We start from the raw sequence: 17007 nt of genomic DNA, 5'->3' as shown, positions 1-17007 counted from the left end.
ACTTGTTGAAAGGTGGGCCTTAAGGAATCCCACATCAGTCAACGCGAGTTTGTACAAAAAGATTTGGTAGGACTATAAATAGAAAGAACTCATGGACAAGCAGTGTGGATCAGCATGGCTAGGAAATCAAGGTAATGTGATCATGGAAAGGGAATGAGTTTTATTCAAAAGGCAAACTGAAAAGGTTAAATGGATGTATGCGATTCAGAAAAATAAGCGTGCATGAAGTCGTGAAAGATAAGGAAATGGAAGATGGGCTGCAACACAAGGATGGTCTAGGTATGTGGAAGAAAAAAGGGAAGTAATCATGACGCAAAAGGTGTGTAGTGGAAAATGTCATGATATGTGCAGTGAAGAATTTGTTCCTTCAAGTGTCCAATGATGCATGTTTCATTGTGATTTCGAAAAATCACTTTGCATACTCTGAAAAACTTAGCACCATTCCTGCATGAAAATTGTCATTTTCATGTGCCATCTCCATCGATCATTCCTGTATGAAGTGACTTCAAAAACAAATTAGCTCATTTTCAAGAATTTATGAAATGTCCATTTCACTTGTTAGTATATACATCCTAACTCTTGCCCACAAATTCACAAAAATATCCAACATACTTTGATTTCCCCCCAACTAGAAATATTGCATGTCCCCATGCAATGTATTCATTGATTTTGCAATATTTTTTCAAAATGTTGTTATTAGTTTGCAGTCAAATTGGTTTAAAACATTTGAAAATACTTTTTTTATCTTTTTGGGAAAGTAGTTGGTGTTATGTAAATGAATGAGGGCAAATTTTATTTGATTATTATTATTAGTTTTTTTTTTTTTTTTTTTTTGGGTCACGAGTGATAAAAAGGACAAAATACTTCTCTAAAAGCTACAAATTGTCAACTTTTCTTGTGCTTGTCTAATGCAATTCCTAGCTTTAGACCAAATTACCAAACTAATATGAAAGCATCGTGCCTATACTTAATCTTTTGATAACTAGAATCGCACCACAAGGATTTGGTATTTCAGCAAATTCCCCAACATTTTCATCATAATCAACAGCCAAAATAAAAAAGGCATATTGCAGAGAATAGGAATGAAAGGCAAATATCACGTGGCAGAAACATTTATTTCTTCTCGGCTTCTTCTTTCTTTGGTAGGTACCCATTAGCAGAAGCCCATCTAGACAGCTGATAAAGTTGCACAGTTTCATTTGAGGCATGGCAAGCCAAAAGTAAATAATTGCGGGGCTGCACCATCCAGGCAAATCTCATGAACAATCCTGAGTAAACACACATTGCTGCAGTCATATTCCCTGATATCATATCTGGGGGTTTCTGCATATCAACCAAGCCAGCAATGACGAAGCCCCAGTTGGCAATGGGACCCCAGAAATGAGTTGTTTTGGGGCCGACAGGACTGTTCCAAAATGTTCGCAATGCTGCCACTCCTTGATTCGGTCGTACGCAACGGCGCCAAAATGTTGGGTGAAACTATGTTCGTTTAATTCCGTTGTAGTACTTACCCAACTATTTAATTTATCAATCCGAGGTCCGTAGACTTACGAGACACATGCACTGTATATGTAGGACTGAAGTGGAACTAATCTAATCTAATCTAATCTAAATTACTGAAATCAAATTAAAGCATTGAAACACTAACTAGGAAAGCATGAAATTGCATGAAGGAAAATAAATACAACATGTGAAGAAGTGAATGGCAAACAATAGATATGAGCTCATGACAATAAAACTATGTCAAACTATATTACAATAACTAAATTACAAATCAAGAAAGAGTCAAAGTTAATCTCCATTCTCTATTATTCATTATTCATCACAATGAAGAGAGAGCACTCTCTTATATACATGAGGAGGATAACCTTTCCATAATTACATTCAAATATTCTCTCAAGCACTCTCAACTAGTTTCCCATTATTACAAGATATCATCGCACAAATCTCTCAAACATGATCCCACAAATCTCTCATATCTTGGATAAGATATGTCTTCATGATTTTCTCCTTAGGATAAGATATGCTTCCATGATTTTCTCCTTAGGATAGGATATGCTTCCATGATTTTCTCCTTAGGATAGGATATGCCTCCATGATTTTCTCCTTAGGATAGGATATGCCTCCATGATTTTCTCGATATGCCTCCATGATTTTCTCCGTAGAAAAAGGCTTGCATAATTATCTCCTTGATATGGTGGAGGAGATATTAATTCTTCACATATTTCCTACATCACAAAACTCACATATTCTTGAGATATATATATAAAAATATGTACATTTTCTAATAATTAATCATAAATTCACTTATAATACAAAAATGAATAAAATGGAAAATAAGAAGGTTAAACCCAAGTGTATGTAGGAAAGTGATATGATAACAGGTTAATGGAATGATGAAATGTAAGGAAAAAGGTGGATGAAAATATGACATTTCTGAGTCCCAACACCCTGTTTCACAACGGAGTTGATGAGAATTAGTCCTTAACTGAGCAATAAGAATTTTGGCTCTCCAAGAGATATTGGCCTTTATGTATGCTTTTGGTTGATGATTATGAGTGGGATTAAACAATTCAATATAGTAATTTTTCTTTCTTCCTAGCTCCTTCTCCCAAGTACGTTTGTGGAACTTTTCCATAACAAAAGCTTTTATCTCTTTGTTGTTTATGGGGCACGCGTTCAAGCAAATATCCCATTTACTAAACCATTTGTTATTTTGTTGCATCCAAGTTTTTTTGCTCTTGCACAATTTATCATTAAAGACAACCTTAGGCCATCTACCCTCTTCCATTTGCTCAATTTTTTTTAAATAACTTATGACTCGCACCATAGCAATTGCTTCAATAGGAGCAGCCCCTATTTCACTTAACAAGATATCATAAGGCACTGCACTTTTAATCTTAAATTTGTTTGTAATCAAACGCTTCTGAATTTTCTCAATTTGTCTCCACTGCATGTCGGAAGTACTGCTAGCCCACAGTTCACAACCATATAGAATCACTGGAATCACTAGAAGCCCAAAAATAGTTTGAGTGGTCTTCCAGTCCCATAACTCTGCCTCTCTACACCTATTTTGAAAAGCATAAAATGCTTTCCAACCACCCAAAGTTCTTTTCTTTCTACAACCATTCCAGCTTAGATTTTTGTTGAAGTCAACTCCAAGGTATTTGTATTCCGCAACTTTTTCCAGAATGTTGCCTTCAAAGTAGAACTTATGTTGGTTATGTTTTCTTTTCTTAGGGAAGACCACTACTTTCGTTTTGCTGATATTGACTTGCATCCCCACACTTCTACAAAAATGCTCAAGGGATAGTAAGTGCTCTTGCAAACCAAGCGCCGATTTAGAAATCAGAATAAGGTCATCTGCATACAAAAGAAGCCTTATAACAAACTTGCACAAATAGATACCATCACCCCCTTGCGAATTTAACCACTCCTCAAGCTTGTCGATATATAAACCAAAAAGGGTAGGAGACAGTGGGCAACCTTGCTTGACCCCAATATCGCTTCTAAAACTTTCAAAAATGCCTGCCGAAGTTCTAATTTTGACTTTCACCTCTTCATACAGCCTATGCACAGCTGCTCTCAAATGTTTAGGAACCCCAAGTTCCTCCATTCTTTGCCAAAGTTTATCCCTAGGAACCGAGTCAAACGCTTTTCTGAAATCAACAATGCAACAAAAGACTTCTTCCTTATTCTCCCAAACTTTTTCAATGATGTGCCTTAAAGTTATGCAATGATCAACTGTTGAATGCTTAGGTCTAAAACCTGCTTGCCCTTTAGCACGCTTATTTCTTTCTTCTGCCCACTTGCTAATTTTGTTTTCTAGCATGCTTCCAAATAGCTTTGCAAACAAAGGGTTTATCATAATGGTCTTATAATTGAGGGATTATTGATGTCACCGCTCTTGAAAAGAGGTATTGCCAGACTAGTTGTCCAATCTGTGGGGAGCCCTTGTTGTATGATGTTGTTGAAGATTTTTGTAATGTGAGGTGCAAGGATCTTTGAGCCCCACTTTAGATATTCTGCTTGGAGTTCAGCTAAGTCTTTTGCTTTTCCAACACCCAACTTCTTGATACCCATCTCTACCTCTTGTACCGTGAAGAGTTTAGTATCCGTGTTGACCAAGGGGGGAGGGTCAACCTTGGGAACCTGCTCATAGAGTTGTCTTGCATAGTCAAACCATTTAGAAGCTGTAATATTATTTCCAATTTGTATCTTTTTCGGTTGGAGCTCCTTCCAAAATAATTTGGGATTATTTTTCCCAAGGAAAATTAGTTCTTCCCTCCTTGAAACCATGAAATCAGCCTTTTTCTTGCTTAATAAATGCTTGTAAGATTTGAGCTTTATGTTGTCCTTGTTTGACTCTTTCCAGATTCTCCTTGCCTTTTTGCATTCCTCGTCAAACCAAGCATTAACCGGAAAGCAATTTGTTTCAGACTTCTTAATTTTTGTTCTTTTGCACTTTGCAAGTGCGCATTGAATTAAATGTGTTAATTCATGACTATGAAGGCTGTGAATTGTAATTTTCTCCTTCTCAAAGAGCCTCTCTAACGTCATTTTGAAGGTATTACAATTTTCTGGGGTCAAAAGAATTCTGCCCTGTGGGAGATTTTGTTGGACATGCTGAATTTTTTACTCTAATTTTTTCTTTCCAATCCAAGAGAAACATAAATAAATTGGCTTGTGATCTGATTTCAAATCCCACAGCTGATCTCCAACCAGAACTTCGTCCATATATATGATGTTATATTGTCTCGCATATGATGCCATACCAATACATATACAACGCCATATTTCTCTGAATAAGCTGCCATACTAATGCATATATGATGCCATACATATAACTCGAAGCCATACTTGTGACTGGAGCGAGAGAAAAAAGAATTGATACTAGACAAAACATAGAGAAATTGATGCCACACTTAATGTAGATGTCATACTGCCATTCATAACGTAGACAAACTAACACATAGGAATTATATACATATCATTACAGAGGAATACATACGAGACCATACCATATCATATGCCATAACAAAAAAGTCATATAAATCATTTTAGTAATGCGATGTCGAGATACAAATCCCTTTAGAAAGAAACAAATCCCTACCGAGATGCCATTATACAATACGGTGATGTAGAGGATTGATACCTATACTTCCGCACTGAGAGCTGAGAACATTGTGTCACTGAGCTCTTCCGAGACTCCTATGCCACTGCTATGCCAAGACTACTGAGGCACTGTTATTCTGGGACTATTGAGCCACTGGTATGCTGAAACTATTGTGCCACTGTTATACCGAAGCCACTGTGCCATTTTGCAGAAATATTGAGAGTCAAGACAACACTATAACAAGATCGCAGCGAGTCTAATATTGTGATCACAGAGGATGCATACTTTGCAGAGAGTCGAGATAGACCAACCATAGAGGGTGCATATAAAATGTGAGACTAGCCATTGCGATGTGCATATATCGCAGCGTAGATACGATCCATACCATACAACGAGACGTATCATGCAATATGGAAGTGCCCAATCATATTGTGACGAGATCAATCGATGACCATTTGAGTGAGAGTCAAAAGCTGCGCAGTACCACATTTGAGCAAGAGGATAAACCTATAGTCAATACAAAGTTTTGTGCTCAGTGGATAGAGTCCTGTAGCCATATCCCGTGATTCGCACCACAGAGAATATGTTATCTGCACCACAAAGAGAATTTAATACGAACCGTAGGAGATATGATGAGCCACCGAAAGATATTCGATATCACCGAGTGATTACCATGGATAGGTATTTATATTGATTTCCTTGTGTGATAGGTCACGTTCATTTGAAGAGTTGACATGAAACATTTGAAGTTGGCCTTGAATTTTGGCAGGTGATTTAAAATTTAAATCCAAACAATCATTTGAATATAAGTGCCTTCATTAGAAATAATTGTTTTGCCAAATAATAATTTCTTTAACATATTTTGAATTTCACCTATGGGGTTTAATGGATCTCTCAAAGGAAATTTTTCTCAACACCGCCCCATATTTTCAACACTTTCTCTCAGCTAGGGAGGAATTTCCATCAACATCACAAGCCTCATCTAGGATATCTCATTATAGTTGCATCATGATGTATCTTGAGTGAACATATCTCAATCATAAGAAAGGCGGACAATTGAATCATTGATAAGACCTATCTAATATCCTCTCATGAAAGAAGAGTAATCTATAACCAATGGTAGGGGAGATCAACCCTCCAAACCCTACTTATGCATAATCAAAGGTAGGGGAGACCAATCCTCAAACCATACTAGTCTCAAAGACGTATCCCACAACTATATCAACTAAATATCCATTACATCATATCTCAACATAACTTGTTTCCATTGATCATTAGCTAAACAATCTTGATCTAAAGAAGAGGAAGAAGCATCATAGGGGAGTCCATATCAAACCACATCATAATCATAGGGGAGTCCATCTCAAACCACATCATAATCATAGGGGAGCATTTGACTTCCATCCTATATCCAATAATCAATTCAGTCATCTGAAGTAGAATCATCATCATTATCAAGTCATATCTTGTCTCGGGTCATCTCTGCTCGTCTCCATTTGTTGAATAATCTCGAATCTAAAGAGGAGGAATATGACATCATAGGGGAGCTCAAGCTACCACCCTCTATCCAAAGACAATAGGCGAGATCCATATACTAGGCAAGGATCACATCCATCTTGTTGTTAGATAAACAAGTGAGACCAAACTTGCCAGAAGGTAACGATCACATCTATCCTATCGTCCAATGACAATGGGAAAGATCCATCTACCAACAAGGATCACATCCATCATGTTTTCTAGTCAATAGGCGAGGCTAAACTTGCCATATAGGGTAGAGATCAAAACCATCCCAATGTCTATTGATCTTCCCATGTTGACCCTCAAGAGTCAAGTGGTAGAATGATTGCATCCTCAACACTTTAGGGAGATACCACTTGCTATGCAAGGATCACACTATCTCAAGTCATCTCAACCCATTGGCTAGATGTGTAGGCAAACCCAACAAGCCCCGCTTGTGGGTAGGATGCATACTGGGGTGTACTTTGCCAATCATGGTAGAGGGAGATACCCAAATTGTCATAAATGACAAGGATCATACACACCCTAAGGTGATAATAGGTGAGATACCACTTACTACAAAGGGTAAGGATCACAACCATCCTATTCTAGAGATCCCTCAACCCTAGGAGCTCTCAGGCTCAATTCCTCTCTCTGTGAACTCAAACAAGGGGGAAGAGTATAGCTTAGTGTTCTCGATCAAACCTGACCATTTCCTAGGAGGGTCACATCCATCAATCCAAGTTGCTCTCAAAATATCAAAAAATATGATGTAGCATCACTGCTTCTCTTTGCAATATATCAAAATTTTCATATCTAGTACCAACTCAAACAACTTATTGAAGATCCCGTTTACAATGCCTTATGCAGTAGTTTCGAGCAACATTCTTTTGTTTTCCTGTTCATACAGGTTATCAAATCAAATATTATGTTTGAGAAAATACATGTTGTAAAGAAAAGAATACCATATTCATCATTTCTCCCTCTCATATAGGGAGGAAGCAACCACAAGCCTAAGCTTGTCTCATACAACAACGTAACCTCAATCCATGAGGATGTCTTTGTCCCAACCATATATGTCCAGAATTTATCTAGCTCGGGATGCATGCAACACAAGGATCCATCTGGTTGATTTCTCATTACATGATCCACCAAATATAGCAATAATAATCCATCATGATTCTAACAAAACACTTCTACACAAGAAGTGGATCCTGAAACTGCTTGAGGAAAACCAGTCTTGTCCCCAATGAATTGTCAGCACATAAATTAATTAATAGAGACATATCTTCAAGAACATCAAATGTTTCATCAATCCTTGTATCATTTTGCAATCATGGGATTTCTTATTCATTCACCACAAGTAATAATAGGTGTTGGGATCTTATCAAGGGTCTTCTCCCTCTGAATCGGAAGCGTCTTCAATCATTATCAATCAAGACTTCAACCCACCTATCATATTACTGTCATGCATCAAGATCATTGTTTCTTTAGGGCATAGCCATATTAGTTCATACAAAACTATCATATATCAGATCAGGTTCTCATTATATATCATTGTCATGAGAAATCAACATCAATTATTCAATATTGCTTTATTGTATATGTCATCAATTATTTATCAATGGTTAATGTCGTGCAATTATGGTAGCTGAGAAGTGTACCTCCATTCATATCACATCTCTATCATGTTATCAAATCAATCTATCATCAAATCAACGCATCAATTTTTGTTATATTGTCAAATAGTTACAACTTATCAAAGCCTTATCACGATCAACAAGAAGATAGTTAGTAGATCTTGAGTATCAATCTTATAGCCACACTCACAATAAGGAAAAGACCCTCTAACAGAGTTTTTTGCCGAATCCCCTATTAAAATATCCCAAAAATCCATTTGTAGCAGAGGTCACTAGTAGAGTTGGCCAAGTGGATGTTTTAGCGGGTGTTTTTTAATGGTGCGTCTCTAATACAATAACGCACCAATGTGTTACTATACATATACGCACCCATGCCTAATAGCACATGGTGCACCATGGCAGCTTTATTTTTTTATAAAAATAAAAAAATAACGGTGCACTAAGCACAAAAAGCGCACTAGTGTGTATACTACTCGATAGCACTGAAAAAAGGGTTAAATTTGCAAAAATGACGGTCTTAAAATTCATTTTTCTCAATCTGGTGCTATACTCTTATTACGACCCAGTGCTAAACAAGTACACTAATGCCCATGTGCGTACACAATATAGTGCATTGTTGTGGAGTTTTTTACTTCAAAATAACGATGCACTTATTAGATTATACACACCAATGTTGTTAATTGAACTAAAAGCCCCAGTGCTGAATAGAGAGTGATGCATCGTCGAAGTGTTATTTTTTATACAAATTAAAAAAAACGGTGCGCCACCTATATATGACGCAATAGTGCTTACACTACTCGATAGCATTAGACAAAAGTTAAATTAAAAAAATTTGTCGTAAAATTATTTTCACCATTTCGGTGCTATATTCCGACGAAGCACTGGTGTTGTCCGTGTATTAAAATGCCTTGATGCGTAACTACCAAGGCACCGATGCTTATACTACTCGATAGCACCAGACAAATATTAAATTTAAAAAATGTCGGTCCTGAAATTGTTTTCACTATTTCAGTTCTTTATGCCCATGACACATCGGTGTTGTTCATGTATTAAAACACCCCAGTGCGTACTTACCAAGAGCACCACTTCATGGTTTTTTAATTTAAAAAAATGTGGTGCGCTTGGAAATAGCACACACTAGTGTTGTTACAATAATGCACCACAAAAAGGTTAAATAAAAAAAAATCGGTCATAAATTTAATTTTTACCATTTGCAGTGTTGTAGAGATCTAAAGCACCGATGCCACTTTTGCCTCACTCAAGCGCATTGTCGTCGATGCTTCTCTTGCTCACCGCCCTTTTGTCTCGTGCTAAGTGCTTGACTTTCGAATTTTCTCAAATGATGGTGAAATTTGTTTTTCTCATTTACGTGTCAACTATGCCTCCCCGATGAACAAATGTCTAGGTAATGTCTATGTTTCTCACTAATTTAATTTTTTAGTGGATTAAAATTGCAAGTTAGGTCCAAAAATGCATTGTTTTCGGAAGAAAAATAAATCCCACGCGGTGTGTTCAACAGGTTCGGCTCGCACCAGTGGTGGTGCACCTTGTAAATTTATAGGGTGCACCGCACTCTGGTGCATGTACTTAATTCACCGCAGTGTTGTCTGTGAGTTTGGTAAATTAAAATGCACCAGGAAAAGCTATAATTTGTACGTCGATGCATACGATTTTAAGTTCCTCCCAGTGCGTTTATATTTATAAACGCATTGCACGCATAATATTAAAAAAATATAGCTATGTGCATTTGATAACCTGAACGTTCTGTTTCGGTACGAAAATGTTATACGTATGCACCGATGCGCAATATTGTCTTGGCGCATTGCGTTGAAGATAAAAAATAACCAATGTGTTTGTATGTGTGCCAACCAAAAGCAATGTGTCATATGTATGTACACATCGTTTTTAGTGCTTTCCTGTTTGATGGTGCATGGATTCCGGTGCATTATTGTTTTTGGGCTGCAGTGAGGATGATTTTATTTATTCATTGAAAGTTATATTTCCATATTTATAAATACATTTTTCATATAATAAAAAAATGATGGTTTATGTATGAGGCTGATGTATTTTATATGTCAGTCATGTAGCAGAGACGTCAATAGAGGAAGTAGTAGCATGAGAAATTGTCAGACCAATACAATGTGGTCTAACCATGGGAGGCACAAGAGAGGGAAAGGGATTTATACCATTGCCCTATTAGCGCAGTGACCCGAGTGCTCTTGAGGAATCTAGGCCTCCTTAAGTACTATGAGAAGTCCACATCTTTGAAGGCACACTCTGGCTTGTTAGCACAGTTGATTCGTTGGTGGAATGTCCAACAACAGTCTTTCCTTGTCGGTCCTAACATGTGGTATAGGCCCTTTGAGGAGGACATATATTTTATCACTGGCCTATCTAGGAGAGGATAGGATTTTCCCCAGTTCCCTGATGTCCCCCATGGTGTTGCAGCAAAGATTCAGCTTGCCTACTTTTGGGCTGGTGTAGTGCGTCTAGAAGATTTTTAGGTGTCCGGTGGACAACTATGAATTGTTTCTTTTGGTACAGAGGAGGTTAGGTGCCTCTCAGTATTAGTGAGTACAATTGCACACTATATTATTGATGGGAAACACATTAGTTTCTCTCTTTTGTTTTATGTCGATTCTTTGGTGCAAGCACCACGATGTATCAGATGGCCTGCCATTTTTTTGCGGCAGTTTTGTAGGGATTTAGATAGATGTCATTCTATGATACATAGGAGGACGAAATTCCCTTTCACTTTAGAGATTTTTTGTTTATTTTTTGAGAGGTTTTCGGAGACAAGGCCTACTTTTGACCGTTGCCCAAGAGGGGTCTTCCGGTGTATTTGGCCAGGATTTCCGCCGAGGCATTAAGGCTACTGGCCAGTGAGGATAACCACATGTTTGTTTTGGTGTCGTGTCCGTACGTGGGGATGGATAGGAGATAATGTCCCAACATCCTCTTCACACCATATCAACCTACAGATGATAGAGGTAATATTGGTGTTTTCTGTAAGTTAATCTTGTTTCATTTTATTATTTTGATTAGTTAGGATAAAATTTAGTTTAGCACGTTCTTTAAGTTGTTTTATTAAATTGTTTAATGAAATTGTCTAATTATTGTTGTGTACTATATATTTTGTAGACATTAGCAGTTTTGTGGGGGACATGCCTCCTCCCCCACCAGAGGGAGATGTAGAGATAGGCGAGGACTCGGAGGGTGAGGCACATCCTTCGATGCAGAGGGGTGTGGGCATGCAGGCGCTTATGGATGGTCTCCAATTCAGGATGGAATATTGTCGTCAATTGTTTAGGCTTTTGGTTGAGGAGGGAGTCTTCCTTGCGAAGGTTTGAGACATCAGGGCATATCCTAGACTCTTGGAGCTCTTCAGGGATTTTTTGTGTGATATGATGAGTCTTATGCATCACATCATTTGAGATACCAGACTACTCGTAGCGAGGAGGGATGATAATGTATCAAATACGTCACACGAATATTCACCAGTGCTACCCCATCGAATCATGATGATGAGGGTGGTGATGCTTCTAATAGTACTACACCATCAGATCATGGTTAGGGTGTAATTGATCCTTCTAGTAGTACTCCACCCCCTTATTATTCACCTCATGATGATCAACCAACATTGGCGATGGTGCCTCGTGTTTCTCTAGAGAGAGTAGACCAACTACCTTCTCCAGTACCTCATAGTTCGACTATTGAGACAGTGCTTGACCATCCATCGAACCCAGGTTGCCATTACTGTGTCTCTTGTATAAGATATTTTACAATAGTTATTTGAATTCATGCAGTTATTTGACTTTTATATATATATATATATATATATATATATATATATATTGCATTTATTTTGTTCATGTTGATGTACTTAATTTATATGTTGGTGTTGATGGGCATATTGTTAGGTCATGTTAAATATATTCATTTAATGTGCTTGTAGATAAATGTGTATTTGATAGTAGTTATTTGACATGAGATGTATATCTGAGTATCTGTGGTGATGATGTTAGATTACAATACTTGTGTTTGTTAGACGTGAGCATGATGATGATGCCATGTTAGATTATTAGATTTGTGTGCTAGCTAATGACGTTTATATGTGCTAGAGGTGTATATAATTAGATGATGTTAGCAAATTTGAATGTGTATTTTAGATGATGTTTATGTTTGTTAGATGGTTATCATCATGATGTTTATTTTTATGAAATAATATTTATTATAGATTATGTATTGGTGAAGTTATATCAAAATTTTATATATGAAATTACATGCAAAACAACTTACTTTAAAAAAATGCAAAAATATTTTTATAAATTACAAAGTTTAATATGGTTGAAACTATAACTATAAAATTACCATAAATATTTTTCTTTTGCTTAGATAGTTCATTCATATTCATTTTAACCTAATTGGTAAAATATTTCAATACTCAAGGAAAAAATAATTAAAGGTAAAATAATTTAGTTAGTTCTTAATAAGATGAAAATGTGTAACTCATTCAATTTTTAATATAAAATATTAATAATAATAAATTATTCAAAAATAAAATTTAAACATTGAAAAATTACATTATAGTCGATCTATATATAGAGATAGAAAAACATTATAGATCCATCTTAATCACATATTTATGAATCACTAAAAGAGATTATATCTTTTGACATGTACATCTTTTTTCAAGTTTTGCATTCCAAAAAGAGATTTTCATATAATGAGATTTCATCCCTCTCGTCTCTTGATAGATCCATTGTTAAAATGGATCTATATTGGTTTATAAAATTCAATCTATTGTTAAATTAAAGAAACTTAGGTATATTATTATTATTATTTTTTATTTTATAATTAATTTAGATTTAATATAACTTAAAAATTTCTATTTTAATAAAATTTAATTTATCACTAAAATTATGAGTATTTCAAGCAATTTAAATTTAATATTTATAGCAACTCTTACCAATTTAATTTAGAAATTTCTTTCCAAAGATGAGAATCAAGACGTGTAAAATAAGACTTGTAAAGTTACTTGTAGTTGGGAATTTTCTTTATTGGAAGTTCTCCCTAAAAAATGTAAGTGATTTTTTTTTTCTAGTAATAAAGATATAACATTTTGGTGATATTTTGGTTTTTTATTTGTGATTATGGTTTAAATTTATAAATTTTTAATAATGATTACGAGTTAAATAATACAAAAATCACACTATCTCAGATATAACTTTTTTACAAATAATATATTTGATTATTTTTTAATGAACAACTCAAGAAATATTATTTTTTCCACATACTTATCACAAGATGGTCACCAAAATTCATGTTTTCACATTTTTGCTAACTAATATTACATCATGTTTAAATAATTTACTTATAAATACATAAAAATAGATGTTTATTTTACATAATCTAAATAGAGAAGAAAGATGCATCACCAAGTCTATTAAAAAGTCAAACAAATGTCTCTTAATCCCCATCACATTATTTATCATTTAATTTTTAGCCATAAAATATTTATTAATTTAACTTTTATTTACAATTACCATTGAAAAGAAAAAGCCAAAACTCTTCCATTATCCATGAAGAAAATGCATCCATGTCAACGCATTTGTTTTTCTTTTGGTCCATAGAAAGATGTAATCGACATTTTATACATGCATTAGACCTCCTTTTAGTTTACATAATATTGCAAGAATTGGAATTTAAATATAGTAAACACGACTTTACCTTTCATGTCAAGAATGTAGTCTTACATATTAATACGCAATTTTTCATTGTTAAAGTACTCATAGATTTATCACTACATGATTTATATTAATTTTTAAATAAACCTGAAGAAAAAACATGTGAACTGGTTAATAAACCAATAAGTATCTAAATCTAGAATAAATCTTCAATGTTTTCCCAAATTCCCTATTTTCTCATTTTGGTTATAATCTTCTCATTTTCCTATTTGAGAAGGATTGTCACCTTGAATCCTTATTATTATAGATATTGTAAACCATGTTTTAAACTGCATTTATATTTATGGAGACATGTAGCATAGTGAAAATAAGGGAGGTTATTTTACTATATTGAAAAACTTTAGCGATGGTTGTAGTAGGCCTTTTAGTACACATATATAACACAAGTATGAATTTTCTTCTCCATTTGCTATGACTTTATGAGTTATTTTAAATTGATACTCATAATGTCATTTGAGAAAGGAGATAGTATGAGTATATTTAGATTGATATCTTAATGAAATATGGCTCTAAATTGATAATTCTTGCTTAGAATTATAATATTTTGATCCATCTTGATGTCATTTTTTTTCCTCTGGAAAAATCCGTAAAGTTTTCATTAATATGAAAAAGTTACATATGTAGATGCTTGTTCGCATATGCCATGATCGCTGTGGATCTGTACAATTTACAAAAAATTTGCATTGATCATTTGCCTGATATAAAAGACTTGTGCAAGCCTATTTTGTCTATAGAAAAAGTTGTTGCCTTTCCGCAACCTTCAGTTTTGTCAAAAATGTCTATACAAAAAACTGTAATCTGTAGAGCTGCTGCCATTTCTGCTATGTTATGTATGGGGTAGACCCGCTGTAGGATATCGCGGGTCTATATAGGGCCGATGGTAGGATCCATCTTGATGTCTATCCAAAGCCTATAGAAAAATTCTACTGTAAATTAGATTTAAACACCAAACAAATATGTTAAAATTTTAAATTTTAAATTATAAATTACACAATTTGAAATACTCGGTTTTAAGTGTAAAAATGTTTCCATTGCAAAAAAACGTGTATAAACGTTTGTGAATCTTGCCAATTATATAAAATGCCAACAAGACAAATAAAAAACATTATAATTAGCAAAATAAAGAACAAATACATACAACAATAGTGTAAATGATGAATTAACACAAGTACATATCACTCTTTGTTGTCATTACTTTGATTATCTTCCTCACTTGGCATGATAACATTTTTGTTCTCAAATATATCTTTTGATCTAGGGTCATGTCTTAATACGAACCACCAATCTCTATCCAACAGATCTAGGTAAAAAAACACATGGCTGTAGTGTTTAGGGAGAACATAAAGCTCCCTAGCTTCGTGCCACATCTTTCTAGAGTTGATAGATATCAACCCACTATTACGATCTTCCTTTACATTGTCTGATCAAAGGTGTTCCACCATTTTCACCTAAAAATAACACATTGGAATGAAGAGAAGTCCACTTGAATGATCTCTTTTATCTTTTCGATGTAACTTAATGTCCCATGTATTAGGTTTTGATTGTGGTGGCTAGCACGACTAGATTCATTGAACTCGACTTCCACTCCACAATCTTGTGTCATGCATTGATCATCGACATCCTTCATGCAAAAATGATGCCCATATGCCCACATAGATGGCAACAAGTGCACCTATAAAAAAGTGAAAAAATCATAGTGTCATGTGTCTAATAATGCGAACATAACTAAAATATGAAATATAGTTGTTACAATTCAAAGGTGCATTATGAAGTTAAAAATGTATAGAAAGAGATTATTACCAAGTTGTTGCAACCAATCCCTATGTTTAACGCATCCTCTTTAGCACGCGAGTAACGACTAGATGCACCATATTTCTCTTTGACTTGATCAACAACCCAACTGTTAGGGCATTTCATTGACATATATTTTTTTAAATGATCAGGATAAGGCACACTTCTACCATTCAATTGTTTGAATTATTTCCTGTGATTTTCACATTTCCTCTTTTGTTTGTACAATGCTACCCACGATTGTGTCGCTTCCATATTGTAAAGAATGAATTTGTAGATGAATTCAATTTCTGAATTTGCTTATGAAATCAAACCAACATATACAATACATATGAGATCAAAATATGCATTAATATGAAGTTCAATGTGAACAGTTACTGTGTAGAAATCTGACCAATGATAAGTCACTAACCCTTTATCATGCGCCTTTTTCCATTTGTTTGGAGAAGCTCCCCTTCTCTTTTGTCGTCTCAAATCACTGCACCTAGTGTGTTGTCGATTTGCTTGATGTACTCACTCACATAATAGAAAGACTCATATGATATGCACCGTTATACCATAGACCACTCATGTTTTTCCTTTGTGATGCAGGAGCATTCAACCCAAAGGAAACTATTGTAAATAGTAGACATAGGGGGTCATGCATTCTTAGAATTATTTTCCTAAGTTTCAAGTTAGTTTAATATTTAGACTTCTAAATGTGATTTAAATTAGATGCTCTCAAATAAATAAATAAGAGCATGAGTAGTTCCATGATTTTAGAAGTAAGGGAGAGCTTTTAGGCATAAAAGAAATAGATGTGGATAAGGAGGCTTTTCTGTTTTAAAACAGAGAAAAGATAGAATAAAGCCTCAAGAGGTTTTTTCCATATATGCATGCATGTAAAAGCTTTAGGCTTTTGATATCAATGTTTATTATAAATATGTATGTAAGCCTAAGGGCAAGAGGGAGCCACTAGAGGAGAGAATTTGGCTTGTGAGAAGAGAGGAGAATTTGGCTTGTGAGAGGAGAGGCACCATAATTGATAGTCGGGCCTGTGAGAGAGTGCAGCATTGACTGTTAGGCCTGCGTGCCTGTATATGTGTGTGTATGTATGAGACCGAAGTCTCAATATAGATTTATTGCTTTCAGATTAATATATGCATAGTTTCTGATGAAGGGCACGTATGAAGTGTCTGCCTGTGATTATTTATGGTATGGATGAGAATTAATGGTT

At 35.1% G+C, this 17007-nt stretch overlaps 1 pseudogene; it reads right to left on the bottom strand.

Moving 5' to 3' along the window:
• Window positions 1-849: 849 nt before the first annotated feature.
• LOC149138461 (mitochondrial pyruvate carrier 1 pseudogene) overlaps window positions 850-17007 on the bottom strand; it is a 35943-nt pseudogene continuing 19785 nt past the window's right edge.

The sequence above is a fragment of the Pinus tabuliformis genome, chromosome X, assembly GCF_031772625.1.
Source record: "Pinus tabuliformis cultivar Carrire ecotype Pingquan chromosome X, CPIR1, whole genome shotgun sequence".
NCBI classification, from domain to species: domain Eukaryota; kingdom Viridiplantae; phylum Streptophyta; class Pinopsida; order Pinales; family Pinaceae; genus Pinus; species Pinus tabuliformis.
Note: the sequence above shows the minus strand (reverse complement) of the source record. Positions and strands in the feature narration are given on the sequence as shown.